Source organism: Podarcis cretensis (assembly GCF_951804945.1).
Source record: "Podarcis cretensis genome assembly, chromosome: 4".
Lineage (NCBI taxonomy): Eukaryota > Metazoa > Chordata > Lepidosauria > Squamata > Lacertidae > Podarcis > Podarcis cretensis.
The window spans coordinates 89,169,383-89,192,830 of NC_137173.1; the positions used below are offsets into that span (position 1 = coordinate 89,169,383).

General features: G+C 41.2%; 1 long non-coding RNA gene across 1 annotated transcript; it reads left to right on the forward strand.

The window, feature by feature from the left end:
- The first annotated feature begins 15,474 nt into the window (after window positions 1-15,474).
- LOC307214531 lies at window positions 15,475-21,533 on the forward strand. The gene is made up of 3 exons (XR_013838195.1): window positions 15,475-15,600; window positions 19,315-19,355; window positions 21,245-21,533. It is a non-coding gene; the product is annotated as an uncharacterized lncRNA (long non-coding RNA).
- The last annotated feature ends 1,915 nt before the right edge of the window (window positions 21,534-23,448 follow it).

Here is a 23,448-nt window from a genome sequence, read left to right on the forward strand (position 1 = left end):
AACCACTGAGCTACAGCCCTTCCCCATCAAATAAGGCCCAGTTAAGAGCATATCAGAATTGTGGCACATTTGGATCTGGGCATGTGTGGGAAGGAAGCTGAGAATAGAAAACAGGAATTGAAATTCACCATACTCATGCTGTCAATGAAAAATAGAAGCATAAGGGCAGGAATCTGTTCACTTTGTTCTCTAATGTTTACAGCAATTTTCTAATTGTCACATCCTGCTGGATGTATGACTTGGCATTACTAGGAACCCAGAACTGAGATCCATAGCCAGGATTTTGCTCCAAGCTTAGAGGAAACATAAATGCGGGTCCTTTATTTGAAGGTCCTTCTCAGCCATTGTGAAACGAGCAAGCATTCAAACAGGATCTCCACTACACTGTATAAATTTGGCTCAGTAATATTGTACTCAGTAGCTACAATCCACTTTTCCCCTTTCCTCGTTAAATCAAAGAGAGTATTAAATTAATCCCTTTGATCTGAGAACTGCCTTTTCACTCTCTGCTAACATGTTAATTCTGGGAAAGGCTTATTTTTCAGTCCATGGAGCTTGAGATGACCTTTTCCAACACTAACTGGAATTAAGCATATTAACACCAACAGAAATGTTGCAGTCCCAAGACTCTTGATGGAGTAATTTTCCCAGTGCACTGACAGTTGATCATCATGAAGCCTATTCCTAAGAGTACTCCAAAAGTTCTATTCTACTGAACAGGGGATTTTTAAATAATGTTTGAGATGTTTATACAGGGCCACAACTGATAATAAAGCCTGTGCATTTTCAGCTCATGAAAAATAAGGGTGAGGTAAACAGAAAGCACAGATTTTGTTGATACACCTTTTTCCATCTAAGCCGCTAGCCAGGAAGTTGTAGAACCACTTTGAGGAGAGATGTATTAACCCAAGGCCCATCTACTATACTTGTCATGAGACAAAGGTCTTTGGGAGCAGAAGCAGTAAAGCGTTGAAAAATGCTGAAAAGTGCAGACTCATTCAGCTAGCTGACTCACTCTAACACATCCTCTAGATCAGTGTTTCCCAACCTTGGGCCTCCAGGTGTTTTTTGGCCTACAACTCCCATCATCCCTAGCTAGCAAGACCAGTGGTCAGGGATGATGGGAATTGTAGTTCAAAAACAGCTGGAGGCCCAAGGTTGGGAAACATTGCTCTAGATCAGGCATAGGCAAACTCAGCCCTCCAGATGTTTTGGGACTACAACTCCCATCATCCCTAGCTAACAGGACCAGAGGTCAGGGATGATGGGAATTGTAGTCTAGCAGGCCGAGTTTGCCTGTGACTTCTCTAGATGACTCATTCCTTGTGCAAATATAGTATCTTTTACAGGAAGACACACGGAGCCAGAAAGAATAAATACAAATGGGCTCAGTGTATGCTCTCTTTTTTTTACCTTGCTCTCCTTCATTATGTGTTTGTAAAAAAGTATGGCTTGCCTCAGTAAAGTTTTATTCATTTACTGTGAAGACGCTGCATTTTGACTTCGATGCGCGGGAATACTTCAGAGATGACTTCTGGCAAATTCCACGAAGAGAACCTCCTCTCCCTTTGTTTTTTTTTTTTTTTTAATAATTTTTTTTATTAATTTTCCAATTTTTAACAAACACAACAAACACAACATGAAAACAAACACAAGAAATCATACTTTCTTAACCTTATTTCCATAAGCCTCTTTTCTCGGACTTCCCCATACCTTCCCCTTTTTGCATCCTTTATTTATTTATTTTTTACAATTATTCAACAACCCTTTTAGCCAATTAAATATAAATTCATTCTCCTTTTCAATTTTACCCTAAATCAAACAGAATTTACCGCTGTAATTCTACATCTTCCTCTCCCTTAGCATTTTAGCACCCCTCAATTTTATAATAACTCTTAAGATATATTTTAAACTTCTTCCAATCTTCTTCCACAGTCTCTTTCTCTTGGTCGCGGATTCTGCCGGTCATTTCTGCCAGTCCCATAAAGTCGATCACTTTCGCCTGCCATTCCTCCAGCGTGGGTAGCTCTTGTGTCTTCCAATACTTTGCTAGAAGAATCCTTGCTGCCGTAGTAGCGTACAAAAATAAATTTTTATCCTTCCTCGGCACCAGCTGGCCGACCATACCCAAGAGAAATGCCTCTGGTTTCTTATGAAAGGTGAATTTAAGTACTTTCTTAATCTCATTATAAATCATTTCCCAGAAGGCCTTAATCTTTGGGCAGGTCCACCAAAGGTGGAAGAAGGTACCTTCAATCTCTTTACATTTCCAACATTTGTTATTGGGCAAATGATAAATCTTCGCAAGCTTGACTGGAGTCATGTACCACCTGTAAATCATTTTCATAATGTTTTATCGTAGGGCATTACATGCCGTAAATTTAATACCTGTGGTCCATAACTGCTCCCAGTCAGCAAACATAATGTCGTGACCTATGTCCTGTGCCCATCTAATCATAGCTGGCTTCACTGTCTCATCTATTGTATTCCACTTCAACAGCAAGTTATACATTCTTGATAAATTCTTAGTATTGGGTTCTAACAATTCTGTTTCTAGTTTCGATTTCTCCACCTGGAAACCGATTTTCCTGTCTTGTTTGTAGGCCTCCATTATTTGAAAATAATGGAGCCAATCCCGTACCTTGGACTTTATTTTCTCAAAACTTTGTAGTTTAAATTCACCACCTTCTTGTCCTCCTCTCCCTTTGCTGTTGATCAGTTTTCTATTCCTCATAGAATCAAATTTAGCAATGTGGACATCAGCTCCAAGTCTTCATGCTAAGCAATTTTGAGCCAGAAAATGATGAGGGTTTGAATAAATTAACATGCATATTTTCTCTGTCACATCTATCTATCTATCTATCTATCTATCTATCTATCTATCTGGTAGGTAAGGTAAGATAAATGACCCCTGGAGGGTTAAGTTCAGTGAAAGGGGACTATGGGTTTTGTCTCTCATCTCGCTTCAGGCCAAAGGAGCCAGTGTTTGTCCACAGACAGCTTTATACCTGTACTGAGTATATAAGTAAGCTCTCTGAGAAGCAATCTAGGAATCACACAGAGATATGGGAGAGTGGTGCACAATCCTACCCCATGTCATTTTTCTGCTCAAAATACTCATCCCAATCCATCAAATCTGGTATGCACAGCCCTAATATAGCCATGTTTTGACAGCTGTTCTGAAACCATCTTTCTTCCGATCAGATACAGTGCACTGAGCAACTGCCATGCAATCACTAATATCTATTTTGTCATTGCCCTCCTCCACTTCAAGTTGTCCCTGTACTGGAAATATTTCATTAGACGCATTAAGTTCAAGCAAAAAGTTCACCGAAATACTTGTGCCAGGATCACTCACATTCTGGACACTTGTCAGGATTTGCCCCAATGCAGAGCTAACATTTCAAAATGTATGTCACTGTATCCTGATCCCTCACTTACCTTAGTTAAGCTTAGCTGTGCACTGAGCTGTGTGGGTTTCGGGGTGGTGGCAAGAAAAGAGATAAAAGTAAAACTAGTACAAATATATGTACAAAACTAGTTCAAATATATGTTGGAAGTGTAAGGAAAAGGCATTTTATCATATGTGGCGGGATTGTAAGGTAATTAAAAAATTTTGGGAAATGATATACAACAAATTGAAGAAAATGTTCCATTTAACATTTGTTAAAAAACCCGAGGTATTTTTGCTGGGGATTGTAGGGAAAGTCCTGCCCCCAAAAATGAAAAACATCTTCATGCATGCGACAACGGCCGCGAGAGTTCTGGTAGCACAAGGATGGAAGACTGAAGAAACCCCAACTAAAGAATCATGGCAAGAAAAATTTATGGACTATGCAGAACTGGCAAAACTTACATACAAGCTACAGGACAAGGATAACTGTGACTTTAAGGATGAATGGGAACCCTTTACAAAGTATCTGAAGATGCAACAAAGTGAACTGGACTCCTTGGCAGGTTTTGAATAAACAGTCACAAACTTTTTATTGATAATAATCAGCTAAATAGTTTGAGGATCTATACAACTTTGTAACATGCAGAAAACAGCATTCTTAGAGAAACCAAAGACTGGAACTGAGGGAAGTCGGGGGTGGGGGGTGGGGAGGGTTTTTTGTGGGGGGGAGGGAATAAAAATGGGGGGGGACAAGGATGATATGTTTTTGGATAATATGTCTTGTTATAATTTTGAATAAAAGGGGGGAAAAGAAAAGAGATAAAGATAAAACGCCATATACAGGTCCCAATGCTTATTTATTTCTGGTATAACCTTAATCTTGCAATCGTCTCTGTTTGTGAAAACCTTGTGTCACCCACTTAATTCTGATTATGTAATATTACTCTTCTGAAATTTCATCTGCACTTCTTGGCTTATATTTAGAAATATGATTAACCCGCACATTCTACTTCTATTTCAAAACAAAAACTATAGAAACAATAAGATCCTCATGCACAATCCCCCCTCCCCCCAAAAAAAGGCTTGATTTATTTCTGCAGTTCTTTTATATGAGAAATCAATACAAAACATTCTGTTTTGTAGTTGCTTTGCAAGCTAAAATTGCATTATATAGGTTTATACATCAGGGAAACAGGAAAGAGCAATAAAGAGAAACTTAGGACACAAGTTATATCATTTTGTGTTGTGATATTACTGGAATGGAGAGACATGCGTTGATTTAATAAATGAGATGTATGTGCCTTAATAAATCTTATTCAGTATTCAGAAAGATGCTACAGTAGGCTCATATGCTATTATTAGAAGTGGGGGTGGGGACAGCTTTCTATATTATTGTTTTCTGAAAACATCTGTACATAATGTAGCTCTAATAAATATACAGGAAATTTCCAACCCCCTTCCCATTTTGTTTGCCAGGAACAGCAATTAATCTTCTCTATACTTATTGAAGTCAGTATATTCTGCTTCTCTTGCATAATAGGTTCTTTCACTTTTTACAGCACATGCAGGAGATAGCAGTATGTATGGAACTGAAGCAATAAGGGAGTGATTTTGGTCTCTGTTGTGCTTTATTCCCAAAAGGAAGCACAAACACTCAGTGAATGTTTGGAACCCCTGGAATCTTGCGCTGCTCATGTGAAGACATCTGAAGGCAGCCCTCTTTAGGGAAGCTTTTAATGTTTGACGAACTATTGTATTTTAATATTTTGTTGGAAACCGCCCAGAATGGCTGGGGAAACCCAGCCAGATGGACAGGGTATAAATAAATTATTATTTTTATTGTTGTTGTTGTTGTTGTTGTTGTTGTTAAGATTGGGGTGGTGTGTAGCACTGTCATCATTTTAATTCCTTCACCAGATCGTTAGATGCTGCATGCAATTAAAATTAAGACAAATATTCCATGCAGATTTAGGGTCCAATCCTAATCCAGGCGACTGCCCAGAGGGGCTTAAGGCACTGGTTTGGTCACCACTGCACCTGTAGCCCTGCCAAGCATGCTATCCAGAACAGAAGGTAGGGGGGCAGACAGCTCATCATTACAGAGTGATTGGATGCAGATCATGCCTGATGTCATCACATGATGGCATTGGGATGGCTCAGGATCCAACCCCCCTTTCTGCCCTCCATTTTGGGACTTTCCACTGCCCCATATTGAGGCTTTCCGCTGGTTGTCACTAGTGCAGAACCTGCTGGATCAATTCTGCCTACCTGCAGGTTGACAGAAGGAAAAGATCCACACCTCTGAAGGTGCTAACATCACTGCACAGGCAGAGACCGGCAGAAATGGGTGGAGGGGCATCACTTCCCAATAATAATAGCCAGGTGCAAAAGAGGTACAGGTTGCTCTGCCACTATCATAAGAAAGAAATATCAGCTACTAAATAAAATCAGAGAGGGAAGGGAATAAAGAGCGGGGGGGGGGGTGTTCCCTGCATGGTCAGGGGAAAAACAATGCTGCCCAGGGTTGTAAAGACTGCAGAAAGAATAATTGGGTGCACTCTTCCCACCTTGGATCAAATCTATGCTTCCTGGTGCTATAAGAAAGCTGCAGAGATAGCGGAGGATAGTGTGCACCCCAGAAATGATCTCTTTCAGCTTCTGCCTTCTGGAAGAAGGTACAGGGTTATAAAGTCTAGGTCTAGCCGCCTGAGAAACAGTTTCTATCCAAATGCGATTTTGGTTTTAAACACAGTGTAAGGAGTCTCTATGGGAGCATATTGTATTTTAAAAATGGGGTATCAGAGTTTTTTGGGGGCTAACCAGGCTGGGATAGCTGGGATAGCAGGCTTGTTGGTTTCGAATGTCTTATATAGATCCCCCCCCCCAATTTTGTTGTTCTGTATGGGGCAATGACAATAAAGATTATAGTATCGTATCGTATCATATCGTATCGTATCGTATCGTATCGTCTCATATTGTATCGTATTCCCTAGAAGGATTAGTAAGTGTGGGCAATTTTAATAGCATGCTGCTGTTAGTCAGTACTACACAGAGCACCAGAGCTTCTACAATGTAAATCTTCATAAACATCCTCCATATTCTTGATGGTCATGGTTAGAGTAGATGAAGATCTCCATATGATGGCAGTAAGCAGTGGATTCTAGATATTACTATGATAAAGGCATATTTTGTTTGAGGACTCTTCTGTCAGATTTGACTCCAAGTCCTAAAGTTCATGACAACATAAAAGTGATGAAATGTGATGAAACTTTAATGGAAGTGGCACACTTAAAAAATAATAATTTTCAACTGAATGTTGCAGAGGTATGTATACTTTCTTTTTGTGTTAGTTATAAATTGAGCCCACAAAGACAGACAAAAATAGAAATAAAAAAAATCCAGGGTGACCTTTATGACCCTGGCATATTTTAGGTCACGTGTCTCATATTCACACAACAATGTGTTTCATCATAAGGAGAGCTAAAAAAAGGGGTTCAAAACCTATTCCAGCATGCCACTGTATTCAACTCGGGGGGCATTTACTACAATGACAATAATTTTTAACTTTGTGGTTTTCCTGCAAATCTCACAGAAAAAACGAATACCAAAACAAAAATAATAGGCAGAGTTTTTAATCATCTTAACATGCTAATCAAGCCACAAGAATTGTGGAAAGATCATTTGTGGCAACATTTGTTGTTCTGTTGAAATCCTTTGGGAAGAGATTTAATGTCTTTCTCTATATCATTAAATCGATCCAGGACACAAAATGCCATACACATCTCATTTCAAAGCAAACATTCCCTTCAGCACTTACTGGACCAGTGGTTTATATGGTGTTCTTGTTTTTAATCCCATGAGAAAAGCCCAATACATTGTGGGATAATGATTTTGACCGTCAATACACAGATGCTTCTGCCCAATAAATCCAAATTCAGAAACAATTACCTAAATTACATTGAGACCATTTCACAAGCATCTTCTTTTGTTTCCTATTAGCAGGTTCATCAAAATCCTTAATCCAGTACTTTATTTGTTTATTGGACGTTGTATGCAAAGGAAGGCAGATCATTATGTTCCTACCTGCTGTTCAATGAGAAGCTCAAAACTATGTTTTCATAATTATGTACTTTTAAACTATCTTTAAGAACAATGTTAAAATTATCTAAAATCCTTAAATATGTCATTTATGTCTTTTAAAATTTTCCCATAACCTATTACCCATTTCTCCTGAAGCTACAGTGGCATAAAAAACAACAACAACCTGGGTTAAGATTCTTCACACACACACACACACAGAGAGAGAGAGAGAGACACTTTTTTCAGAGTGTTGTTTTTCTGATTGCCATGGTGACAATGAACTCTTGAATAAAATTCTTATTTCCTTCTGGAGGCATGCACACATAGTTCACTTGATAAGCATGATGAGTTAAGGAAAGTGATAAAGGTAGGTCATTTGCCAAAACAATTGGATTGAACTCCAGGAAATTTCACTGAGATGCAAACATACTCCTTCAGTCCTCAAAATAGGATTAAGAAGACAACTAGCTAGTTCTACCTGCTTTCCTAAATGTTGGTACTTCCACAGCTAGAAGACTAAAGTTGTCATGCAGGGTGATGATGAACTAAGATAAAAGTCTGTTTCATATTTTACATTTTACCCAGGAAATTGCAGGTTTAGTATTTATACAGTGTTGCATCCAATGGTTCCACAGATGGAAAATTACTTCACCTTCCTTTTGTCTGGAGTAGATGTTGAGGGAACACAGGTGAGAGGAGTGCAGTGAGGAGTTTGATTACACAAGCAGAAATTTGTTACACAAGTGGAATGATGGTGCTGGGAGAAAAAACCCTAGTCAATTTTTTAATTTGCTTGGGGGTTATGATGGGCTGGATGTAAATTGAAGATAAATTGTGAAAATATAGAGGTGTTATGTGAGCCCAGCTCTGAAGTCCAGAAGGTGAGGAGATGCCTATACAGTGGTGCCCCGCAAGACGAACGCCTCGCAAGACGGAAAACCCGCTAGACGAAAGGGTTTTCCATTTTGGAGGCGCTTCGCAAAACGAATTTCCCTATGGGCTTGCTTCGCAAGACGAAAATGTCTTGCAAGTTCCTGCGGGTTTTTTCCCCTTTCCCCCCTTTTCCTAAGCCGCTAAGCCGCTTATCAGCTGATCCACTGATAAGCTGCTTAACAGCTGATCGCTAAAAGCCGCTAAACCGCTAATAGCGCTAATCCGCTAAGCCGTCAATGGGCTTGCTTCGCAAGACAAAAAAACCGCTAGACGAAGAGCCTCACGGAACGGATTAATTTCGTCTTGTGAGGCACCACTGTATTGTATTGAGTTCCACTCCCCTAGAAGAAACAGGTCCATTACTTGAGGTGCTCCTGGAATCAACACTGTCACTAAAAGCTCAGGTGGCCTCAGTGAATAAAAGTGCCTTTCTCTAGCTATGGCTGGTTCACCAGTAGGGATAGGCAATATGTGGTTTTCAACATTGTGATATATTGCCAGCTAAACATCACAAGATACCGATATATCACAATGTCTGAAATAAGGATGGAACTAGGTAGAGGCGAACAGGGTAATGCTCACAACTTCTAATACTTAGGGGTCTAAAACTGATAAATATTATTATTATTATTATTATTATTATTATTATTATTATTATCATCATCATCTATACCCCGTCCATCTGGCTGGGTTTCCCCAGTCACTCTAGGCGGCTCCCAACAGAATATGAATAAGAATAAGAATAAGCGATAAAAACATCAAACATTAAAAACTTCCCTAAACAGGGCTGCCTTCAGATGTCTTATAAAAGTCAGATAGTTGTTTATTTCCTTGACATCTGGTGGGAGGGCATTCCTCAGGGTGGGTGCCCCTAGTGAGAGGGCCCTTCACCTGGTTCCCTGTAGCTTTACTTAGCTTTGACATACTGTTACAACTGCTTTTTTGGTACAGATTATTAAATTAGCACATTTTCTCTCAAAGTAAAGCTGCAGAAGTAATTAGTAGCCTAGATATCAAATACAAGGTGAGAAAATGTTCCCTAAAAATTGAATTACATTGAATTGAATTACATTGAAAATTGAATTACATTACATTAGACACACAAACACAAACACTTTGCCATCATTTTAATGTCAAAAGCCTCCTCAACAAGTGGCCTGTTTCACAATTCTATCTAAGTACCGGGTTTCCCCCCTCCCTGGCCCCAGGCCCTGCATTGATTCAAACCACAGGGCCGATAAGATAGTAATTTATACTTTTAACCCAGCTCAAATGATAAACTCCACAACCTGAGGCTACTTGAATTTCTGTGTGATATCTGTGTCAACCATAATAACCATCTAACTGGATCAAAATGAAAAGCCCATCTCTTAGAATGTTTAAAACAGAAATCTAGCACAATTGATAAGAGCTTTGATCACAACTAGACTTTTGGGAATAATAATGGCCAAGATAAGGGTGGTTAGGATTGCCTCTCTTTCAAATCATGTTATCACTATGTCAAATGTGTGAAACCAAAAGCAGAAGTATCATATCTGAATGAGAGATAAATGTGTTTGAAACTATGAGTTTTCATAGCATGAGTTTTCGTAAGGGAAAACAAAGGACTGTGCTCAGTGATGGAATCATGTGAAATCAAATGTGTGAAAGTTTATGGGAATTACGTATCATATGCAGATAATAATGGTAGAGAAAAACCAGATGCTGGAATGTTTGTGGAAATTAACCATTGCATATCAAACAGAGTTGTTGGAAATGGTAATATTGCTACAGGCCATTCTCGTCAATAACATATTCTAGGCACCCCCGACTTCCTTTCCTTCTGCATTGCTTAGGGCTGCCATACTTCTGGAATTTTCCGGACATAGCCGGGGTTCAACTCTCATAAAGAGCATCTAGGAAAGTGCATGCCGTCGCCCCAGCACAGAGCTGGCAGAAGGAGAGGGCAATGCGTCGAGTCCTCAGCTCAACTTGTGTCTGAGTAGAAGCGCCTTGGATGGGGTGTTCAGGTGTGTGTGTGTGCAAAACAGAGCCACAACCTCCAGGGCAGGCTGGGGGGGGGGTGGCGGCAACATCCCTTGCCTGCTCGCTTTCCAGCCCAGCCCAGCCTTCCTTCACTCAGTGCCTCTGGAGCTGGAGGAGGAGGTGGTTGCTGTTGTGGTGGCAGAGGGACCCAGTGCTGGAGGGCTGCAGGTGCCTGCTTGCTTGCCGCCCAGCCCACCTTCCCTCACTCTGGAACCGGAAGTGTGGCAATCAAAATGGAAGTTATACTCAGAACAGAGCGCGTTCTGCTTCCGAAAAATATTCAAAAACCAGAACACTCATTTCCGGGTTTGAAGTGTTCGGGTTCCAAGTAGTTTGAGAACTAAGCTGTTTGAAAACCGAGGTATCACTGTATTGCGCCACTCTCTCCACATGGATGCACCAACCTCCCCTTCTAAACTAAAACCTCAGTATTCAGGTTAAATTGCTGTGTTGGCAATTTGTGATAAATAAGTGGGTTTTCTTTTTCTTCTTTTTTCCTTCCTCCTCCTGTGATAAGGCTGCATTTTAATGTTTTAATGTTGCATTTTAATCTTATTTTTAAGTTGTATTCATTCAACTTGTTTCTATTATTGATTGTTAGCCGCCCTGAGCCCGGCCTTGGCTGGGGAGGGCAGGGTATAAATAAAATTCATTATTATTATTATATTTTGGGTTGCGGTTTGGGCACTCGGACTTTAAAAGGTTTACCATCACTGATCTAGGAGGAAATTGCTGAAATGCCTGCTAAAATCCAGACATGTGGCAACCCATGTTGGAAGTGTAGATTTTGGTGAATTCCCCCCCCCCCCCGCTCAAAACTTCATTTTTTATCTGAGATTTTGCAAGAAAGGCTCAACAACTCCGGGTTTTAACTTTTTGAAATATGGCAACCGTAGAATTCCTATTTACTTCACTTTACATACCATCAATGTTTCTCTTAATGTATATGTGTTTTATAGTATCGTTTTTTGCCAAATATGCACATTATTGCTAAGCAATTTTCTTTGCTGATGCATTTTTAATGTAATTTTTGCATATGTATGCATTTTTATGCATGTTTTTTACCTTAGTATGTGCATTTTTCTACACATTACCGGACTGGAGAACTCTATGGCAATATTTGGAGAAATGTAAATTTTGAAGGAGGGCTGTGTTTCAGTTCTTGTATTGTTTTGGACAGTAAGAAATAGGTAAATTCACCTTTAACTAAATCTATTTTCTCCCCCATCACTATTCAGATGCCAGAGAATTTCACGTTTCCATGTCACCTCCCATTATTTCAGCTAGAGTATTGGCAGTTTCTGTTTCTCCACCTGCTGCTTGGGGTTTTAAAAGATTCACGTATCTACAGTTCGTGCATTTTGAATTTCATGTCACATATAGCTTAACCCTGAATCAAGCCTCAGCTGCTTAGAATAAATAAAACTGAATAGTTTTATATTGTATATGATTTTACACACACACACTTTATTTCTGTGATCCAGTTCGAATGGGCTTTTGTGAAAAGAAAAGGAGCATAAAAATATTGAACATAAATAAATAAAATTCAAGAGGAAGTGAGGCTTCCTTAACTAATCACTTCCTTCATCTTTCTATTTCTGACAGACAAGTTGCATGGTTAGAGGTGAAAAGCATAGGACAGGCTTCTACTATGGATACTTTTCTTTTCAAATAGGAACATTTCGCCCAATACTACTTTAATTACTTTTTGTTACAAAGCAAGTGGCTAAGAAGAAAGGAGCAAACCACCACATTATGCAGCAGATTTTCCTGCTCTTTGTCTATTTGCTTAGCACACTTATATTTGAAAGACATCCATGAAATTCTACCTTTGCCTGAAGTGTGTAGCAAATATAGAACCCTCTTACGCTGTCAAGTAAACTCATCTAAGGCATTGTATTGGAGCCAACACATGCTTGTACTGTGAAATCCCAATTTCCTGGTATTCATCCATGTCTGCACAATATAGCATATGACAATTTCCTCATTTAGTATAATAAAACTATTTTATTCCTCATAGCCTTTTATTTTTTAGGATACAACAATGTTAGCACGACATATTTTATTGAATAGCACTGGCTGGAAAGTCTGCACCCCCAAACAGGTCTTTTGGGTGAGCTATTAGAATACAGCATTCAATTTGTTAATGCTAGATACCTCCAAGGTTGCCCTATGGCCTTAAAATCTACCAATTACCTGAATTCAAGAAACAAGATCAGGTTTCTGGATGGCTTGGCACAGCTGCTGGTCTAGATTAGAAGCAATAATACATCATATCAATATATTTCTTTATACAAGGACTTATTACTGCTAATCCAGAACAGCAACTGTGCTGCCCAGAACCCTAATACTGTGTGCATAACCTTTTAAAAATGTTTTGTCAAGCATTTGCACATATTGCATAATTTAACATAATTTAAACCCCCGGGGGGAGACATTAGGAAATGGTTAAAATAGGGATTAGGAACCTTTCAAAGGGAAGTTTGGGATAGAAAATACAAGAGCATTCTGCAATGTGAAAAAAGAAAAAAAAACACTAAACAAAACTTTGTTCAAACCAGGGGTACCTCAGTTCTTGAACGTAAACCATTCCAGAAGACCGTTCGAGTTCCGAAATGTTCGAAAACCGAGGCACAAAGGGCTGTGTGAAAATTCAGTTGAGAAAACTGAAAAACACACAGCACAAGCCGTTTGACTTTGAAACGGCGCGTTTGAAAATGGAAGAATTTACTTCTCAGTTTTCAGCGTTCTGGTTCCAAAATATTCATCAATGGAGATGTTTGAGAACCGAGGTGCCACTGTATTAGAGGGTGAGAGTTGGTTTAATAGATTTATATGTAAATAATATGTGACCAAAGAAACAGGTTTTAATTGTTCCATTAAACAGGTGAAAAGTTGTTTCATAAGAATCGATACATGAAGTATTAGAGCATTCAGCCTCTACATTCAGATATTTTCTCTTGTTTTTCAGTTTCTCTCTGAAGTATTTTCATGTCTGAAAGTTTGTGATTGCCTAAACTGAAAAGTATGGTAAAAGTTGTTTAGGCTTTTTATTTTTATTTTTTCTGATATATGATTTCTGGAAGGGATAAAAAGATATGTTGCCAAGCTACCGCACAGAGGATGCAGAGAGAGCATTTTGTGTTATGGAGAGCTTTTGTAAAACACTCTCTCAATTTTTGCCACTGATTCACAGGTGGTGTTAATGGGGGCAGAAGATTTTGGTGATTCTTTGGTGGCTGAATTGGTGCAAAAGTATTAGGGACAGGACTTTAGTGATGGTGGAAATGGCAGTGATTCCCTGGGGGCTGATATTTTCTTCCCTGAGGCTCCTGGTGCAAGCAGCTATGTCAATAGCTGTCAACTTACAGATTTGAAAATAAGGGACCAGCAGCCTTGAAAATAAGGGATCAGCAGCCAAAATAAGGGACCTGCAGCCTCACCTGTTCCAGGCACTCCAGTCTTCCTGTCATCCTGCAGTCTGGTCAAACTCATGCTGGTAGCTTCGAGAACACTATCCAACCAACTTTGTAACCAGAGGTTCAACTGAATAGAATCTGAATCACATGCACCACAAGGCCTATGCAGCCTCAACTTAAGATGGCTCCCTGGCCTGGCTTTGCACTGCAAAGTTTGCAGCAGCACGTTCAACAAAATGGCGTCCAGCATTCAAAAAACCCCTCAGCTTGCATTTACTAGCCACACACACACACAGCCTCCCCCCCTCGCCACAAGATCGCCAGTCACCCACCATTTTAGTCAACCAGCTCCTTTCTTTCCCCCCATAAGTCAATCGAAGGAGCCTCCAAAACAAATTCAAAAGCCCCCCCTCCCACGAGATCTCCTTTCCTTTTCCCCCACCATGTGCCCCCGATCCAGACAGACCTTTTCGCCGGCAAGGGTGAGTGGGCCGTTGAGGACGTATCCATCTGATTCCGATCCGAGCACTCAGCACAGGTATGTTCAACTTCTGAGCCCCTCTGAGCCAAAGGCAGAAAGCCCAGCCAGCAGCCAAACAAAGCCTCAGGGAAAACCACCGTCACCTCTCTGCTGGGAAGCGCTGAGCAAAGGCGAGTCCCCAGGCAACACAGATGATTTGATCAGCACAAGGCATGCAAGCTCCATCCCCCAGTCGTTCTTAGACTTCTTATTGGGTGAGCAACACAGCCAAGCAACACAGTTGGAGCCTCCCTCCTCCTGGCCGGCAGGAAGGGAGGGAGAGGAGCTGTTTCCTTTGAAATTTAGGGGACATCATTTAAGGGACATTTAAGGGACATCCATCAATAAGAGACAGCAGCGGGACATGGCGCTGGAATAAGGGACTGTCCCTCCAAATAAGGGACGCTTGACAGCTATGGCTATGTCATGATATGACATTTATGGAAACGAGCCTTCTGGGATGATAACAACAACATAGGGACTACCCTGAACAAAAACTGCTGTTGTTGCCCTTCAGAAAAACACAGTTGTTGGTGGATGATGAAAGTGAAGGAGGTGAACTTTGCTTGGATAACTTTCAGCCCAGCACTGGTTTGAAGCAGTAAGCTTTCTCATTGTTCTGTTTTTGAAGGTGACCCTACGATAAGTACACATGATAAAATTATTGGATTCAGGCTGATATAATCCAGGGCTCGTGATAGATGGTTTTAGCTCACTTCTCTCAAAGTTTAGCAAAAAGCAATGAAAGGTAGGTTGCAGCTCTCTTTGTAAAGAATTGATTACCGAGGAATAGTCCTCCTTAATTACAAGAAGTTCCTTCATAGTTTACAGTGTTGAGATATGATGTGTCCAAGCCAATGGCATAGCATGGGGGCACAGGGGTGGTTGCTCTGGGTCCAAAATTATCAGAGATGCAAAATTCCAGCACCCAGTGCTGCCTCAATACAGCTAAGTGCTTCTGTCACTGGGCTCCACTGAAAAAGGCTTCTCTGTGTGAACAAGGAAGTGACCTCTCCAGACAATGGAATGACTCTTCTTTGCTTATCTCTATGGCTGTGATCTCCTGGGTGATGCGGACACTGTCAGGCAGTTGAATGTACATGCATACACCTTCCATTTCCCTCCCTTCCCCTGGGTGCTGGCATCCCACACAACGCCACTGATCCAAGCCCTGAAACAAATCTATGTATATGTTGTGCCCTTCAGGGTGGAGGAGGAGTAATGACAAGGTGGGTTTGTAATATTTAAAAAGACAATACAGAGTGTAGGGATCGATGAATCAGTTGGCACTCTTCCCAATCTTAAGTTCAATTATCCACATTTCCACATCAGTTTGTGATTTTTTAAAAAATAAAAATAAAAACACTTCTTATGAAAATTCATCAGTGAATTTCTCCTAATATACACATCTGTATGGACACTGTCCCCTAAAACAATACATTTTTATGTTATTTTCATGAATATATGCATCTAATAAACAGTATTTTTCATTGCATGACTGGCAAACTATATTTCAAAATTCAGAGAACTGAGAATTTTGAAGGATGGGTTTGTTTTGGTTCACGTATTGTTTCAGAAACTCTTTTTAAATGGTAACTGAAACAATTTTCTACCCATCTAGTCACCTCATACTAGCCACCTCAATATTCGTATCCACATGAATCTAGGTTCCTGTAGGGTCAAAGTAACAAAGCTCAAAGACCAGTGTTCCCAGAGATCTTTTGATTGTAGCAGTTGTGGGGAACCAACACTTTGGCTGGTTTTGTAAGCTAAATTGTGTAACTGGAAGCATAGAAGAATCACACGTCCTACTCTGCCGGCAGGGAAGGCTAGATAGTTTACATTTCAGTCACTTCGAAGTCTACAATCATAGTAGTTCAGACACAAAAATAAAAAAGTCATTTCACAGAGCTGTGTCCTTGTTTTTCCCTTGCTTCCTGATAGGAGCACCTGGTGGGATTTATGCACATCAATCATAGAATGATCAAATGATTGGCACACACATTTTTTATATTATTCAAACGCTATTCCCTGAATAAGTGGCAGGCACATCTGCCTAGGACCCATCTGTCCAATGAATTTAAAAATGAGAAAATATTGATCAATCCTATAACCTGAAGGACAGCTCAATCAGTAGAGCAAGAAACTCTTAATTTCAAGATTGTGGATTTGAGCCCAATGTTGGGTGTAAGATTTCTGCATCACAGGGAGTTGGACTAGATGACCATCATGGTCCTTGCCAGCTCTCCAAGTCTGTGATTCTGTGAACCTAAACATTATCAGCAGCCCTTCTTGCGTGTCACTGTGCAGGGGCAACAGGGATGAATGCTTTAGCTCCAACCCCATTATCATAATGGTCATCCTCCCACTTGTGAAGGTTGCCTGTATGCCGTTGGAACCCCCTCTGTACTCATGGAGGAAACCCGCATTTCCTGGAGTTCCAAAATACATGGAGAAGTACAAGAAGTTCCCCAAGGCAGATAATTGCTATCTGTCAGGCTTGAGGACTCCTCTCCCTCCCCCCCAATGGCACCAAGAAGCAGGGAGGAAACAAGAAAGTTCCTACATATGATTAAGTGTTGGTGTTGACCTTTAAAGCCCTAAACGGCCTTGGCCCAGTATACCTGAAGGAGCGTCTCCACCCCCATCATTCTGCCCGGATGCTGAGGTCCAGCGCCGAGGGCCTTCTGGCAGTTCCCTCATTGCGAGAAGCAAAGCTACAGGGAACCAGGCAGAGTGCCTTCTCGGTAGTGGCGCCCACCCTGTGGAATGCCCTCCCATCAGATGTCAAAGAGATAAACAACTACCTGACATTTAGAAGACATCTGAAGGCAGCCCTGTTCAGGGAAGTTTTTAATGTGTAATCTTTGTTGGAAGCTGCCCAGAGTGGCTGGGGAAACCCAGCCAGATGGGTGGGGTACAAATAATAAATTACTATAATTATCATTATCATGGTGAGAAGCAAAGAATTCAAGTCATTCCTCAATGATGGAGTTGCTCGCACTGAGCTCCTCCCCCTCCCCCTCTAGCAACAACACATGCCGTGTACAACTTTCTCTGTGCTCTCTGTTCTTGCACCCGTAACGAACGCTGCATTTTGGGAGAAGTGGGGTCGGTTATGCTGCCCCATGATGTGTCAGCTAGTGGTTCTGCCTCCCCTCCTCCTTCTCTTAACACCCCATAACTCTGCTGTTTGCCTGCCTCTGAGCTGTTATTTTCCTCAAATCCCTGCTGTAATTCGAGACTGCCTTCCTCCTCTCTGGAAGCTATGGGAGAAGGGGGAAGGAGACCTCCACCATTCCTCCTCCTCTTCATTTCCCTGACACTATCCAAAATTTAGAAGGCAACCAAAATGTCTACATTTTGAGATAGAACTTGCATACTCATCCCCATTGTTCACTCCTTTTTCTTAAGTGTTGAATTCACTACCAAGGGGGCAACATTTTGGCAAGATTGACCACCAAGATTGATTGGATGCAGTGGATCTCTGCCTCAACTGGGCTTGGCTGACATTAAGTCCCCAACTGTGGCTCAGCCTGAGATATGCTGGCAGAACTTGTTTACTACCCAGTTCAGCCGGGGCTCAACCAGGTGAGCCAAAGCTGGCTGAACTGAGGCAATCGTAGCTCCTTTAAATGGGGCATTTCAGAAGCATGGTAAAGACTGGACCAGACAGGCAGGAATTGGGTCACACCCTAAAGCCCATTCAGCTCAGTCACATGACCTGACAACCACACAGATAACACTATCTTAGTTCTGTTTTCCCTCTACCAGCACGCTTCCCCTGCCCTGTATAAGGTTTGGATCTTTGATACCTTGTTGTTGTTGTTTAGTCGTTTAGTCGTGTCCGACTCTTCGTGACCCCATGGACCAGAGCACGCCAGGCACTCCTGTCTTCCACTGCCTCCCGCAGTTTGGTCAAACTCATGCTGGTAGCTTCAAGTACACTGTCCAACCATCTAATCCTCTGTCGTCCCCTTCTCCTTGTGCCCTCCATCTTTCCCAACATCAGGGTCTTTTCCAGGGAGTCTTCTCTTCTCATGAGGTGGCCAAAGTATTGGAGCCTCAGCTTCAGGATCTGTCCTTCCAGTGAGCACTCAGGGCTGATTTCCGTAAGAATGGATAGGTTTGATCTTCTTGCAGTCCATGGGACTCTCAAGAGTCTCTTCCAGCACCATAATTCAAAAGCATCAATTCTTCGGCGATCAGCCTTCTTTATGGTCCAGCTCTCACTTCCATACATCACTACTGGGAAAACCATAGCTTTAACTATACGGACCTTTGTTGGCAAGGTGATGTCTCTGCTTTTTAAGATACTGTCTAGGTTTGTCATTGCTTTTCTCCCAAGAAGCAGGCGTCTTTTAATTTTGTGGCTGCTGTCACCATCTGCAGTGATCATGTAGCCCAAGAAAGTAAAATCTCTCACTGCCTCCATTTCTTCCCCTTCTATTTGCCAGGAGGTGATGGGACCAGTGGCCACGATCTTCTTTTTTTGATGTTGAGCTTCAGACCATACCTTAATACCTCAATACCTTGATACCTTAATGCTGGCTTAATGTATACTGGCTTGCTTTATGCCAATTTCTTGCGATAGTATTGTGCTCCCTAATGGTGACACCTGAAGAGGGCAATAGAAATGTTTCTTTCTCACTATGAAGCTGACAAACTCTTAAATAGTTGCATGAATATTTCAGCAAGTATAAAAATAGTCACCTCTTGCAGATTGTCATCCAGAAATGTAGATAATGATAGGATATATCATTCAGACAAAAAACGGATCCCACATATGATTGTTCCTAAAGATTCTATACAAAGAGCTTATCAATACTCCTTTGTATTACAGTCTTTCATAACTTTTGGCCCACCAAGCCAAACATAGGAATTATCTTGGCTTGGCAGATGCTTGACAATGTCCCTGTGGCTTTTCATTTTCTTTTTTGCAGTCTCAAGCAGGCTGCAAAACCAGGAGTTATGGAATTACAGGGTAGGTTATCTTTTTATTTTATTTTATTTTATTTTACTAAAGAGCAATCTATATTTTCATTGAAAATTTACTCATATTTTACAATAGCAGCAACAAAAGAATCATATCATCATAGTGATGCAGAGTAAATGTGTGCATAAAACTCAGCAGGGACAATTCAAATTACACATCAGGACCAGAGAAGGGTAAAAAAGCTTTACAAGGAAAGCATGTGTCCAGAACAATTTAGGGATTTAAGTTAAAGGAACGGGTACCACCTTCATATGAAGGTATTTGACATTCTGTCTGCATGAAACTATTGTTCACATATGCCTCTTCTGTTACCTTGCCCAACAACTCAATTTTCTATGATTGTTGATACCTCTGGTTAACAGTGCAATCCAAACTCCAGCTGGGCTTAATGGAGCACCTAAATCTCTGGAGACTGTTATTCAAACAATCCAGGGGAGAAAGTGTGGGGAGGTAAGTCTCTGGAGCTAGCACAACTTTCAGGTTTGATACTGTCAAGCGATCACATTGGGGCCGACTTGGGATCCAGGCTAGTTTAGTCCTTTCTCACTACACCCCAGAACATCCAATTTCAGAGTGATCAATGAACTGCCACCACCAGGATTCCACCAGAAACACTTCTGCCTAGTGGGTGGAAAAGAGTCCATACTGGTGGAGTGACACTGGCATTACTCTGGTTGGAGAGACACTTCTGACCAAACAAAATGCCCCCCCCCCCAAGCTGGGCACAAAATGGGTTTAGATTGCAGCCTCACCACAAATTGGGTTCTGGGGGTTCTCCTGACTCCTCCCAGCTAAATTATCTTTTCTTGCTGGACAGCAACCAGAATAGAACTCAAGGTATAAGAAAACTGCAGAGAAAATAACACAAGAAAACTAGGGAAACCCGCTCACCTACAGGCAATATTTCCCAACCCTTACGGAAGTTCTGGGTCAGAATCATTTACTGCTCTGCATAACTAGGATAGCTTATTTTGTCGGCCACAAACTACAGCAGCAAATTTTTGTAGTTGAAGAAAAATAGACAAAGGCTATTAGACAGGACAGCAATGTCCAAGATTCAACAATTCTCAGTCTTCAAACACAAACACAACCTGAAAGAATACTCAACATAGCATATTGGAAAAAAACAAGGTTATATTTATTTAAATATAACAAATTAGAGTATCTGCAAAATAAGCCAAATCATTAAGTGTGGGCAGGTGTATGAAGGAAACATTTCTCCCCACCATGGGCATGAAAGCCACCACATAGTTGGTCCTCCAGCCAAGAATTGAGAGAGGATTCCCTTTCCTTGCTACCTGAGCCTTGGGTTGTGAACCCAACATGGCTCCAGCTTTCACTAAGGTATGAACATCAGGCCTTAAGTTGTGCCCAAGTACACAACCCCGTGGGACTCGGGTAGCACTGTGGTCTCAACTTCAGATCCTAGGGCGTGCTGATCAGAAGGTTGGTGGTTTGAATCCCTGCGACAGGAGGAGCTCCTGTTGTTTGGTCCCTGCTCCTGCCAACCTAGCAGTTCGAAAGCATGTCAAAGTGCAAGTAGACAAATAGGTACCGCTCTGGCAGGAAGGTAAACAGCATTTCTGTGTGCTGCACTGAATCGCCAGAAGCGGCTTAGTCATGCTGGCCACATGACCCAGAATCTGTCTGCTGACAAACTCTGGCTCCTTCGGCCAATAAAGTGAGATGAGCGCTGCAACCCCAGAGTCATCTGAGACTGGACTTAACGGTCAGAGGTCCCTTTACCTTTACCTTTACACAACCCCAAACCCCCAGGCTGTAGTTGGTAAGTCAAGAATGCCTCATAATACAATAGTACAACAGGTGGGCAATGACATGATATCTTCCCTTCCCTGCTTGGATTACTTTCCAAACAGATCAATTGAACCAAATCAATAGAACAGAGCCCTACAGTGTGCAGTGGGTCAAAGAAGGAAATTCCAAGTGTCTATCAGGACTCTCCAAAAATTCCTACTCAGCACCAAAGCCACATTGCAGATGGATGGAAGAAGGACAGTGCAACTTTAGAAGGAAGAGGAGGCAGAGCAGACATAAATATTGTCTAGATTGCCCCTTCCCACTAGGCATTGAACCCATGTGCTGACCCCCCTCCTCCTGGAGAGGCCAACTCAAGTCTCTTCCAATGCCAATGGGGTTGAGGCAAACCACCCCTGATAAAAGTAGGAACATCAATATTATCATAAAGATACACTCTATGCTGTACTGCACAGTTTCTGCATTTCAGTATTGTAGAAGCCATATGAGATGGTTAGCCAATTATTGTGCAGTCTATTGGTCAAACACTACTGTAAAGTTCTTAAGTCATTTCATATCTATGTTACAGTAATAGATGACCATTTTAGTGCCTTGCCTTGATTTACTTCTTAAAATACCAACTTCACAGAGCCATGTCTGAAAGAAACACTCTGTAGCCAGCAATATCTGCTCTAGCCATGCCTAATCATTATTTCAATTAAACGGCATGATTTTTAACTCCGTAAAATGGTATCCTTTGAATGGGCTGCTTAAAATAATTCATAAACAGGAAAACTGGAATGTTGTTTGGTAAATTACATAAAATAACATAAGGGCTTCCAACTGCATTGCTTTTAAGATAAAAGAGCAGCATTATTTGATATGCTTTCAAAGGAGGGGAAAAACTGCATCTGAACAATTTTTCGTCTCCTTATGACTGTGTTGAGTATGCACCTGTGGTTTTCAAATCTGCTAAGGCATTCATCAGATCATCAACAGTCCTCAGCTCCAACAGAGATGTCAGCAGGAGATATGTAAGAACAATTTATGACTTTGGCAACTGGAGAAGTAATATATTAGGATTCATGGGTGGGTGATATAAATAGCCCTGATGATGATTCATGAATGAATGAATTAACTGAATGAATACAGTATACAATATGTATCTAAATGTAACTGCAAACTCCCTAGTGGCTATTAGGATGAAGCATTCCTCCCCCAAAAAACAATAAAACTCATCCCTTCTCATCTTTTTCTTTTCAAAATATCAGTGCTCAACTCTTTCATTCATGATTTTCTATACACCCACATGATGACCCACCTTTGGAATGACTTGTATTAAGAATCACTTACAGTAAAAAACTGATGCTGTGTTTCAGAATTCCTTGACACAGACTAGGAACCCTGGTGATCAGTGAAGCTCGCACTAAAAAACAAAATGAACATTACAAGCTCCCACATTCTTTTCTGGTTCATAGTTTAACCAAAGCTAGAAGAAAGTCCTTATTATCTCCAAGGCTTCCACCCGTTCACAAGACTGCTGCAAATATATGGAGGATGTATTTGTTTATTCCTTGCTCCTTGGTGCCTAGAATGCTTGCAGCAATGACCCAGCCATTTCCCCAGGGCACCTGATGAATGCCTGATATCCAAATTAGAGATGCCTAAAATTGTTTAAATAACATGTTTATGTACAGTGGTACCTCAGGTTAAGTATCAATCAATCAATCTTTATTTACGGCTATTAGCCCATAAAATATGTACAAACATAAAAGCACAGAAGCATAAAAACCAATACATCTAACGACAGAAGACGAACACCACAATGCAAGGGTGGGACATTGAGCAGTGACAAATAACAGCTTGGGGCCCGGAAAGATCCAAGGGACGGTTCACAGAAAAAGAACTGGAGACGAGGTCCGTCACGCGCTCTCATCATAACTGTCCGATTGTTTTTTGTTGTTGTTGTTGTTGTTTGGTGGTTTTTGTGTGTGAGATAACCGCATTCAGGAATCTCGCCACCTGCAGAGTTACAGAGGGATCTGTATCCTGCAAAAGCAGTGCGGCATGTGACTCAACAGGCCTGCCAACCAAGCGCAGTAAAGCAGGACCCAGGAATTTAGTCCTGGCTATGCTATGTAAGGGACAGTTGAACATTATATGTGGAAGAGATTCAACTGTTTTCCCGTCACACTCACATAGCGGAGACACCAAACCCTTGGAAAATCTGTGGCTCAGCAGGTTCGATGGAAAAACATTGAACCTTGCACGAATAAATGCAAGTCGGTGTGGTACAGATGAAAGTGATGACATGTATGATGGAAGG